The sequence below is a fragment of the Gigantopelta aegis genome, chromosome 1, assembly GCF_016097555.1.
Source record: "Gigantopelta aegis isolate Gae_Host chromosome 1, Gae_host_genome, whole genome shotgun sequence".
Lineage (NCBI taxonomy): Eukaryota > Metazoa > Mollusca > Gastropoda > Neomphalida > Peltospiridae > Gigantopelta > Gigantopelta aegis.
The window spans coordinates 27,408,345-27,419,245 of NC_054699.1; positions in this window are offsets into that span (position 1 = coordinate 27,408,345).

A 10,901-nucleotide genomic window follows, 5' to 3' on the forward strand; every position below is an offset into this window, starting at 1 on the left:
ATTTGGCAAGGCATGGAAGACCAAACACTTTTGGGGCATTTTCACCATTTTCGGGGCACTTGTTTTTCATTAAAAATACACAAAAATTAATTGAAATAAACATTAATGTGATCTATGTGCTTGCTATAATAAACGAATGGCAAAATATATAAAAGGCATATTTTATTAATTAATAATACCTTTTTGGGTGTTTTATAAAGGCAATTTTAGAATTAATTAGTGAAACGGGCTTGTTTAATCTCAGGGCAGCATGATGCTGATTAAGGCAAGATGGTGCTAGACTATTGAGGCATGGTGCTGCACCATGCTAAAACAAGCTAGGGAAAACACTAAAAGCCGTTTATGATAATTTAAATTAGAAGTGTACACCTACATTTTATTATCTAGAATATTAATTTTCGTACACCTGAAGTGGTTATGGCTATACCGGTTTTTGCAACACCCCAAGATACATTTTTCATAATTTTGAAAACGCACGTTCGTCTGAGAAGTAATGGTAATCGAGACAAGCTTTAGTTACTTTTAGACTGTAGTTCCCTGTTTAAACATTACGTGCTTTAGTTTCTCTCTGTTATAATTTTATTCAAATGTGGGTTGCAAGTTTGTAGATTAACTAAACTTAGTGTCCATTTTCACGGGCTGAAACTGGGGTCTACGCCTGTAATATCCAATGTACTCAAATAAGTGCATATTTTATAAGCACAAATAAGTACTGAAGATTTCCATATATACGCAATATACTAGTACTCAAAATTAGTACAATTTACTTGAATGATTAAAGTTATATTTTGGGGCGGGACGTAGCCCAGTGGAAACGCATTCGCTTGATGCACGGTCAGTTTGGGATCGATCCCATCTGTGAGCCCATTGGGCTATGTCTCGTTCCAGCCAGTGCACCACGACTGGTATATCAAAGGCTGTGGTATGTGCCATCCGGTCTGTGGGATGGTGCATATAAAAGATCCCTTGCTACTAAAGGAAAAATGTAGCAGGTTTCCTCTCTAAGACTATATGTCAAAATTACCATATGTTTGACATCCAATAGCCCATGATTAATAATCAATGTGCGCTAGTGGTGTCGTTAAACAAAACAAACTTTTTAAAAGTTATATTTGAACAGAGCCAAGAATTTAAATTTAATTGCAACAAATATTTGTAAAATCTGATATAATAAAAAAAATTGTACTTATATGAGTACAGCCCGATGTACTCATATAAGTACACTTAAAAAAAAATCAAAAAAATCATATAACCTCAAAAGTGTTTTAAAATAATGCTATGTTTCTTCAAAAGCCAATATTTTGTTTATGAATTCATGCTAGTTTTGTCACGGGCGTTAAAGGGTTAAAGCCATTTTTGAAAACTGAAATGAGACATTCCTTATATTTCATTGTTTAGAATATCCATTTCCGTACAACCGAAGTGTTTATCAATTTCCTGGTTTTTGTAATACCACAAAATGCTTTTTTTCATAATTCTAAAAATACACGTCTGTCTAAGAAGTAACGGTTATAGAGACAAGCTCTAGGCTACGTTCAGCCAGCCCGAGCAGAAAAACGTCCACTAGACTGGTTTATTTTTTTCACGGTAAACCAAATGGCAATGTCGGGAACCAATCAAATAGTTCGGGAACGTTAGCAAAACGTTCGCTGGCTGAACTTGGGCCTGGTCTACCGGCCCCAGTGGCGTCGTGGTTAGGCCATCGGTCTACATGCTGGTAGGTACTGGTTCGGATCCCAGTCGAGGCATGGGATTTTAATCCAGATACCAGCTCCAAACCTTGAGTGAGTGCTCCGCAAGGCTCAATGGGTAGGTGTAAACCACTTGCACCGACCAGTGATCCATAACTGGTTCAACAAAGGCCATGGTTTGTGCTATCCTGCCTGTGGGAAGTGCAAATAAAAGATCCCCTGCTGCTAATCGGAAAGAGTAGCCCATGTAGTGGCGACAGCGGGTTTCCTCTCCAAATCTGTGTGGTCCTTAACCATATGTCTGACGCCATATAACCGTAAATACAATGTGTTGAGTGCGTCGTTAAATAAAACATTTTTTTCTTTGGGCCTGGTCTATTTTTAGAGAGTATTTCTCTCTTTCAGCGTCACTTCATTGAATCTTTATTTAGATGTGTTACCTGGTCCACCAACTTTCCGAACATTTCCGAAAAATCCGGAATATTCATCACGTACTCGGAATTCCGGAATTTTTTTTTTCAAATTCACTCGATTGTTTTTTAAGCAACTAATTCTTATTACAATCTACATTCTAAGAATTAAATATCTTTATCACTCATGTCAACCCGTGCTCCGTTTTGTCTAGTTTTGTGCCATTACCGAGGCTTATGTCTATTGTTAACAGCCGACCGATGGAAATGTCGAGTAAAATGAAGCCATATATGAACATTTTCTTTCTTATTTTTTTATACTCGAATAGTTTATATATTCATTTTAAAGATATTTTGAATATCATAGACTTATGTTCCTACGGGGCCGGCATAGCTTCTATGGCGATGCATGCAATTTTGCCACCGTGGATGAAAACATGAATCTATAACAAAAGAACGCTACGATCGTACAAAAAAAAAAAAAAAAAACCGAACCCAAAATTGTCTTATTTCCATTGGCTTCCACTAATCTACGTATCCATAACATTAATATGCTACTAATGGAAAAATGTAGCGGGTTTCCTCTCTTAGACTATAAGTCAGAATTACCAAATGTTTGACCTCCAATAGTCGATAATTAATAAATCAATGTGCTCTAGTGGTGTCGTAAAAACAGAACAAACTGCTTTTCTTAACTATTTTCAAACGATTATAAAATGATAAAACAAAATCAAAAACACAACCACAAATGGATTAAATCAAAAGTAATTTTTTTCAACTAACTTCCCATTGTTTGATGGAAAGAAATGTTTTATTTAACGACGCACTCAACACATTTTATTTACGGTTATATGGCGTCGGACATATGGTGAAGGACCACACAGATATTGAGAGAGGAAACCCGCTGTCACCACTTAATGGGCTACTCTTTCCGATTAGCAGCAAGGGATCTTTTATATGCACCACCCCATAGACCCGATAGCACATACCACGAACAGTGATGTACCAGTCGTGGTGCACTGACTGGAGCGAGAAATAGCCCAGTGGGCTCACTGACGGGGATCGATCCCAGACCGACCGCGCATCGAGCGAGCATTTTACCACTGGGTACGTCCCGTCCCGGGCGTACGTATGGAGTTTATATTCGGGGTGGGGTGTGTGGGGGGTACCCATATTGGGCGGCCAACCCACATTGTATGTATGATTTTTATAAAATTTAATAGAGTAAAAATAAACAAAAAAGTCACGTTTGACTGGGGGGCATGGGCTCCCTGCCTCACCCAAACCCCCACGCAACGCCACTGCGTAATGATTAGTGAAGTATATGTTAGTGAAGTATATGTTAACATTTGGGGCTTTGTACCTAGGATGTCCAAAATACCATGTGATCTTTATTTGAGCTAGCGAAAAGTACATAGATATTAACGCACTGGCATTGGAGAAGAAAAAAATCCTTTTTGTGTTCACAGTCAGTCACACGTTGTTGTGTCTCATACCGTTGCTGGGACGCGAACCAATAGTACCCAATGGGCCACAGTTCCCAGACCATTACGATAACCGTTCGGCCAAAATTCATTTTTCATTTAACTTATTTTCGTGCTTATATCCAATTAAGGTTCAAGCACGCTGTCCTGGGCACACCTCAACTTTTGAGTTCAACTTATTTTCGTGCTAATATCCAATTAAGGTTCAAGCACGCTGTCCTGAGCACACACACACACACACACACACACACACACACACACACACACACACCTCAGCTCTCTGAGCTGTCTGTCCAGGACATTGGATTAGTTGTTTAGTGGTTAGTGTGTGTGTGTGTGTGAGAGAGAGAGAGAGAGAGAGAGAGAGAGAGAGAGAGAGAGAGAGAGAGAGAGAGAGAGAGAGAGAGAGAGAGAGAGAGAGAGGTGTAGTGGTCTTACACCTACCCACTGAGTCGTTAAAACTCGCTCTGGGTGGAAGCCGGTACCGGGCTGCGAACCAGTCTTATGTCCGATGTTCCGTAAAGCCCCAGTCACATGTACACGAGTTTTGCCCCGAATGGCCACGACTTGAAAAATCGGAGTTATTCTTGGATGTAGGTAGTGAGACCCTAACGGCTTCCTGGTCATTCTTCAGTATTTTTTATAGGCACCCGATAGTTTTGATCATATTCAAAACTGTCGGGAGTATTCATGGAATTTTTCAATTCGTGACCCCTTCTTAAAGCAGTCGTAAGTGCATCGTCCATATCTGTAGGTGCACCATAGACACAGTCGTGATAGTAGGGTGGGTAACCGTGGGACTTGGCTGATCGGCAAGCCTTTGTATGCGAGTCTTGCGGACGTCGGATGATGATGATAACTAGTTTAACGTGCCCATATACCACTAGGGTTTCGAACAGCCCATCCCCGAGTCCGACCTCCGATAAGATCGTTGGCCTGACTTGGGAGGGGGGGGGGGGGGGGGGGGGGGGGTAGTGTTGAAAATAGGCAGAATTTTGAAAATAGCAATTAGTAAAAAAGGTTAATAGAATAAATAAAAAAAAAAAAAAAAAAAAAAATTACAATCCAAAAGTAAAAAGAATTGACTGGTCGGCCGAATATTTATACAATTTGGAGCATTTTAGAAGGACAGTCCAAAAATAAATAAGAGAAAGAATAGAGGATCGGACTATTTAATAATATTAAAAAAAGAAGTAATTTCGACATAAAATTTTGAACGAAGGTCTAAATGTCTAAAGTTCGATCTATATGTCCACGTGAGTGGCCTCGTTAAGGCCGTTAGGGTGTGGAGGTTGGCCTACGGCGAACTCATGAGCGGAGAACCGGCAAAGGCGGGGATGAAGTGCTTCCATCTCTGGTCGGCGAGGATGGTTATGGCACTCCGGTAGTCGTTGCCGAAAAGGGCCTCGATGATCCTGTGGATGGTGTCGGTAGACTCTTTCTCGGCGCTGAGTTAGTACCAACCCCGTCTTGCCGGCTGTAGACTTGATGGTGTGTAGCTCGTAAGCGCTTCCATCAGGCAGTTGTTTTAGCTCTGGTTCCACTAGTCCGCCCATCAGTGATGCCGGATCCGAGGTGTCCCCCTGCACGAACTTCAGGAAGCCGGACCGGACCGGGCGGGGGGCAAGTCGAGAGCACAGGCGACAGCGTCCAGCTTCATCGAGAGTTAGCTTGGAAGTGGCAGTCGTGAGAAGTCGTAGTACAGTCGTAGTAATTCGTGGCGCATCGTTGTACTGTATTCGCCAAGGTACCGTAGTGGAGACGTACTACGTCGTAGCTTTTCGTAATGAATCGGATTCAAGAACGTAGTACAATCTCAGTATTAACTTACAACAGTCGTGAGTAGTCGTAGAGAGGTCGTCAGTGAGAGCCGATTCATGCCGATTTTGGCTACAATTCGGGAGCAACCGTGGCAGTATAGGATCGGGGCTATTCGTGGTCATTCGGGGCAAAAATCATGTATATGTGACTGGGTTGTTTTAACCGATGATAGAAGTGTTGTCTACAAACCACTCAACAAAAAAAAGAAATGTTTTATTTAACGGCGCACTCAACACATTTTATTTACGGTTATATGGCGTCAGACATATGGTTAAGGACCACACAGATTTGGAGAGGAAACCCGCTGTCGCCACAACATGGGCTACTCTTTCCGATTAGCAACAAGGGATCTTTTATTTGCGCTTCCCACAGGCAGGATAGCAAAACCATGGCCTTTGTTGAACCAGTTATGGATCACTGGTCGGTGCAAGTGGTTTACACTTATCCAGTGAGCCTTTCGGAGCACTCACTCAGGGTTTGGAGTCGGTATCTGGATTAAAAATCCCATGCCTCGACTGGGATCCGAACCCAGTACCTACCAGCCTGTAGACCGATAGCGTAACCACTACGCCACCGAGGCCGGTCCATTCAACAAAGATTTGACTTATAAAATTAGACTCGGGCCAACCGTCGATTTTGAAGTTTCCATAGATTAATTTCTCTAACTAGTAGTATATCCCTGGATTCTTATGCTAGGATCGATCCCCGTCAGTGGGCCCATTGGGCTGTTTCTCGCTCCAGCCAGTGCACCACGACTGGTATATCAAAGGCCGTGGTATGTACCATCCTGTCTATGGGATGGTGCATATAAAAATGTAGTGAGTTCCCTTTCTTAGTCTATATGTCAAAATTACCAAATGTTTGACATCGAATAGCCGATGATTAATAAATGAACGTGCTCTAGTGGTGTCGTACAACAAAACAAACTTCTTTTTTTATTCTTATGAAAAATAGTTATAATTTGTAGATTTTTAACAATATTCAAATTGTTATTTTTTAAATAGTAAATTAAAGAAAATCCATCTTCTTTTAAACAAGTAGATTTTTTTAAAAAACCCAACATATTCTCGACAAATTTTGTCCAGGAAATTGGTAATCGATCGGTCGCTATTAAATCTTGAAAAAACTTTGTTTGAAAAAGGAACTTTATCACAAAATGACATGTTACTTGAAACGCATTCAGTCGACTGACTCAATATGCAGAAATTGGTTTGAAAGTAAATAATTAAGCCCGCATGTTGACTTATGTAGGCAATCCAAATATTTCTTGCATACTTAAAGTTTGTTTTGTTTAATGACACTACTAGAGCATATTGATTTATTAATCAATGACTATTAGAAGTCAAACACTTGGTAATTCTGAGGGGCAGCACGTAGTCCAGTGGTAAAGCGCTCGCTTGATGCGCGGTCGGTTTGAGATCGATCCCCGTCGGTGGGCCCATTTAGCTATTTCTCTTTCCAGCCAGTGCACCAAGACTGGTATATCAAAAGCAGTAGTATATGCTATCCTTTCTGTGGGATGGTTGCATATAAAAGATCCCTTTCAGCGGGTTTCCTCCTTCAATATCTGTGTGGTCCTTAACCATATGTCCGACGCCAAAAATGTAGCGGGTTTTCTCTCTAAGACTATGTCAGAATTACCAAATGTTTGATATCCAATAGCCGATGATCAATAAATCAATGTGCTCTAGTGGTGTCGTTAAACAAACGTCTTCCTTCTTTGGTAATTCTGACTCGTAGTCATCAGAGGAAACCCGCTACATTTTTGCATTGGCAGCAATGGATCTTTTATATGCAGTTTCCCACATACAGAAAAGCACATACCACGGCCTTTGACCAGCTGTAGTGCACTGGTTGTAACGAGAGAAAAAAATCCAATAGCTTGAATGGATCCACTGAGCTGGTTCGATCGTGCGATGCGACTATCTCAAACGAGCACTCAACCGACTGAGCTAAACCCCGTCCCTTCTTGAACACTTACGCATTCGCAATCAGAAACATAAAAAATCACACTTTCGTATTCTTTTTTTAAAGATAATTAACAGAGATCAGACAAAAAATATTACAACCATTTAAATAGATGAAAGAATCTCCAGGCTGACAAGAGTGGTAATTACGTGTGTGCCCGAAGTGATTTAACGCTCGACCCGCGAGTACATGCGTGTCTGTGTTTTACTTTAGACTGTCAGTAATCAGTGCAATTCAAGCGCTCGAATCCATAAACTCGACCTGGATCTGCAAAAACACGGACCTGAAGTTCTAAGGCCAACGCTGAAGTAAATTAATAAGCGATGTGAGTGGTACTCATTCCAGTGCATGAGGGCGGGAAGCAGCCAAGTGGTAAAGCGCTCGCTTGATGCATTAGGTGTGGGATCGATCCTCGCCGGTGGACCCATTGGGCTATTTCTCGTTCCAGCCAGTAAACCACGACTGGTATATCAAAGGCCTTGGTATGTGGTAAAGTGCATATAAAAGATACCTTGCTGCTGATGGGAAAAAAAGAGTAGCCCATGAAGTGGCGACAGCGGGTTTCCTCTCTCAATATCTGTGTGGTCCTTAACCATATTATGTCTGATGCCATATAACCGTAAATAAAGTGTGTTGAGTGCGTCATTAAATAAAACATTTCCTTCCTTCTTCCTTCATCCCAGTGCATGAGGGCGGAACGTAGACCAGTGGTAAAACGCTCCCTTGATGCATTCGGTGTGGGATCGATCCTCGTCGGTGGGCCCATTGTGCTATTTCTCGTTCCAGCAGTGAACCACGACTGGTATATCTTAGGTCGTGGTATGTGCTATCCTGTCTGTGGGAAAGTGCATATAAAAGATCCCTTTCTGCATTAGGAAAGATGTAACGGGTTTCCTCTGATGACTACGAGTCACAATTACCAAACGTTTGACATCCAGTAGCCGATGATTCATTAATCAATGTGCTCTAGTGGTGTCGTTAAACAAAACAAACAAACTCATCCCAATGCAATGTTATTATTATTAAGTGGTGCACCGAACAGTGATCCTTAACTGGTTCCACAAAGGCCATGGTTTGTGCTATCCTGCCTGTGGGAAGCGCAAATAAAAGATCCCTGGCTGCTAATCGGAAAGAGTAGCCCATGTAGTGGCGACAGCGGGTTTCCTCTCAAAATCTGTGTGCTCCGTAACCATATGTCTGACGTCATATAACCGTAACTAAAATGTGTTGAGTGCGTCGTTAAATAAAATATGTCTTTCCTTTTTATTATTATTAAGTGGTTTAACGTGTCCATGTACCACTATGGTTTCGAACACGCCTATCCCGAGTCCGGCCTCCGATAAGATGGTGGGGGCGGGACGTAGCCCGGTGGTACAGCGCTCGCTCGATGCGCTGTCGGTGTGGGATCGATCCCCGTCAGTAGGCCTATAGGGCTATTTCCCGTTCCAGCCAGTTCACCACGACTGGTATATCAAAAGCCGTGGCATGTACTACCATGTCTGTTGGATGGTGCATATAAAAGATATCTTGCTGCTAATCGAAAATCGAAAAAGAGTAGTCCATGAAGTGGCGAGAGCGGGTTTCCTCTCTCAATATCTGTGTGGTCCTTAACCACATGTCTGACGCCATATAACCGTAAATAAAATGTGTTGAGTGCGTCGTTAAATAAAACATTTCTTTGGGGTTTTTTCTGATAAGATCGAGGGTCTGACTCGGGACAGGGACTTCCTAACTGCTAAGGCCAATTTTGAAATTTAGAAGATTAAAGCCAAACATATTAATGGGGGGAATGGAGGTTAATAAATTTTGACTGCGCCTTTAAAACAAATTTTACCTATAAAGTACTTAAAAGACATACCCTAGTTTTTAAACACTAACCGATATTTTTTACTATTATAACCGTTTTAAATAACTTAAATCATACTTTACTTATATTTTATTGTTTAGATTATCAATTTCCGTACATTCGAAGTTTTTTTGGTCATCCTGGTGTTTTTAATATCGCAAAATGCATTTCTCATATTTTTTAAAAATACACGTGCGTCTGAGAAGTAACAGTTATGGAGTCGAGTTGTAGTCTATTTTTAGAGGGTATTTCACCATCTCAAAGTCACAGACTCATGTTTTATTCAATTGTAACGTTATCTAAATGTGTTACAGGTTTGTAGATTAATTTTAAAGATGTTATCGACTAACAGAGACTTTCTAACGACTGTAATTACATATCAAATATATTTTTTTCTTCATAAAATATTTGTGGCTGTATATTAAATGTGTTTCTGATCGTTCTAACATTTGTAATATGTTAAATTTCATTTTATTTCCTAAAACATACTTTATTCGTACGTACGAAATTATTTGATGACAAAATCCAGTTTGGGCTTCTTACAAATATTAAGACGACCAAAAACACATTGAATATACAGACACTGATATTCTAAACAAGAAAATATTTTTAATATGCAAGTTTAATCGTAAAAATATTTTATTAGTCGGAAACATTTTACAATGCAGCAAACTCGGAAAGGTCCCTTTAAGAGGCACATGATACATAACTAGATGAAATAAAATTGTATACATTTTTTCCCCCAGATGAAACTAACTTTTTTACAACCAACACACTCACATTTACTACCAATCAGAGGACTTGAGGTGTTAACGTATCTATAACAAATTCGGTGCACCTCGAACTTTGACTGAGCCAGAAGTTATTTGGTTTAATACTAATATTAACCACCATTTCGGCATTTCCAACATAGCCTTGTTATGTTATCTTGATCACCATTGGTCCGTTTTGATCTCGCGAGATCTGTTAGCAATGCAGATGTGCGTATTTGTTTCGATAAAAGCGACGTATGCCGGTCGATGCGCCCTCACGTAACCGGCATGTCAATTACATGCCAGCCAAAGGAGTGACAGTGGCGAAATTGTTTACAAATTCCAATAAGGCGGCCATTGTTACGTCTGCATTATTTAAACATAATACTGGATAATACAAAGTCAAGGACGAAAAATACTCTCTTTTTTTAATGTAGCATTTAGCCGTAGCCTACAGCCAAAGAATTGACATACAATAAAGAAAAAAGAATGTTAGAAAACCTTTTCCCAGGTACATATTTTTAACAAAAGATTAATAACACTACATACAACACAATTCGATATTTAGTGCAAAATGCAATCTGTTCTTAAATCGCAAAATTGATCGATTATGGTGGACATAATATGACCGCTTTTTAACCAGTCAACAAAACACTTACAAAAAGCTCACACCATGCACAATGAAAATATGTAATCTCCCGTGGTGTGCCGCCTTTCGCCTGGTCTTTTGTAGCCGGCGTCCTCCGCTCAGAAAAAGAGATTTTTTTTTTTTTTTAATTATCTAAACTGATAATTGGGAAAAGGATTAATTATTTTACACAGATGTCAAGAAATCGTATTTCAGGCCATTATATTTTCATAATGTCCCGGAGGATGGGACGGATTATATGTAACATTCCGATCAGAACAGTCCCCTTCCTCGCGTGCTA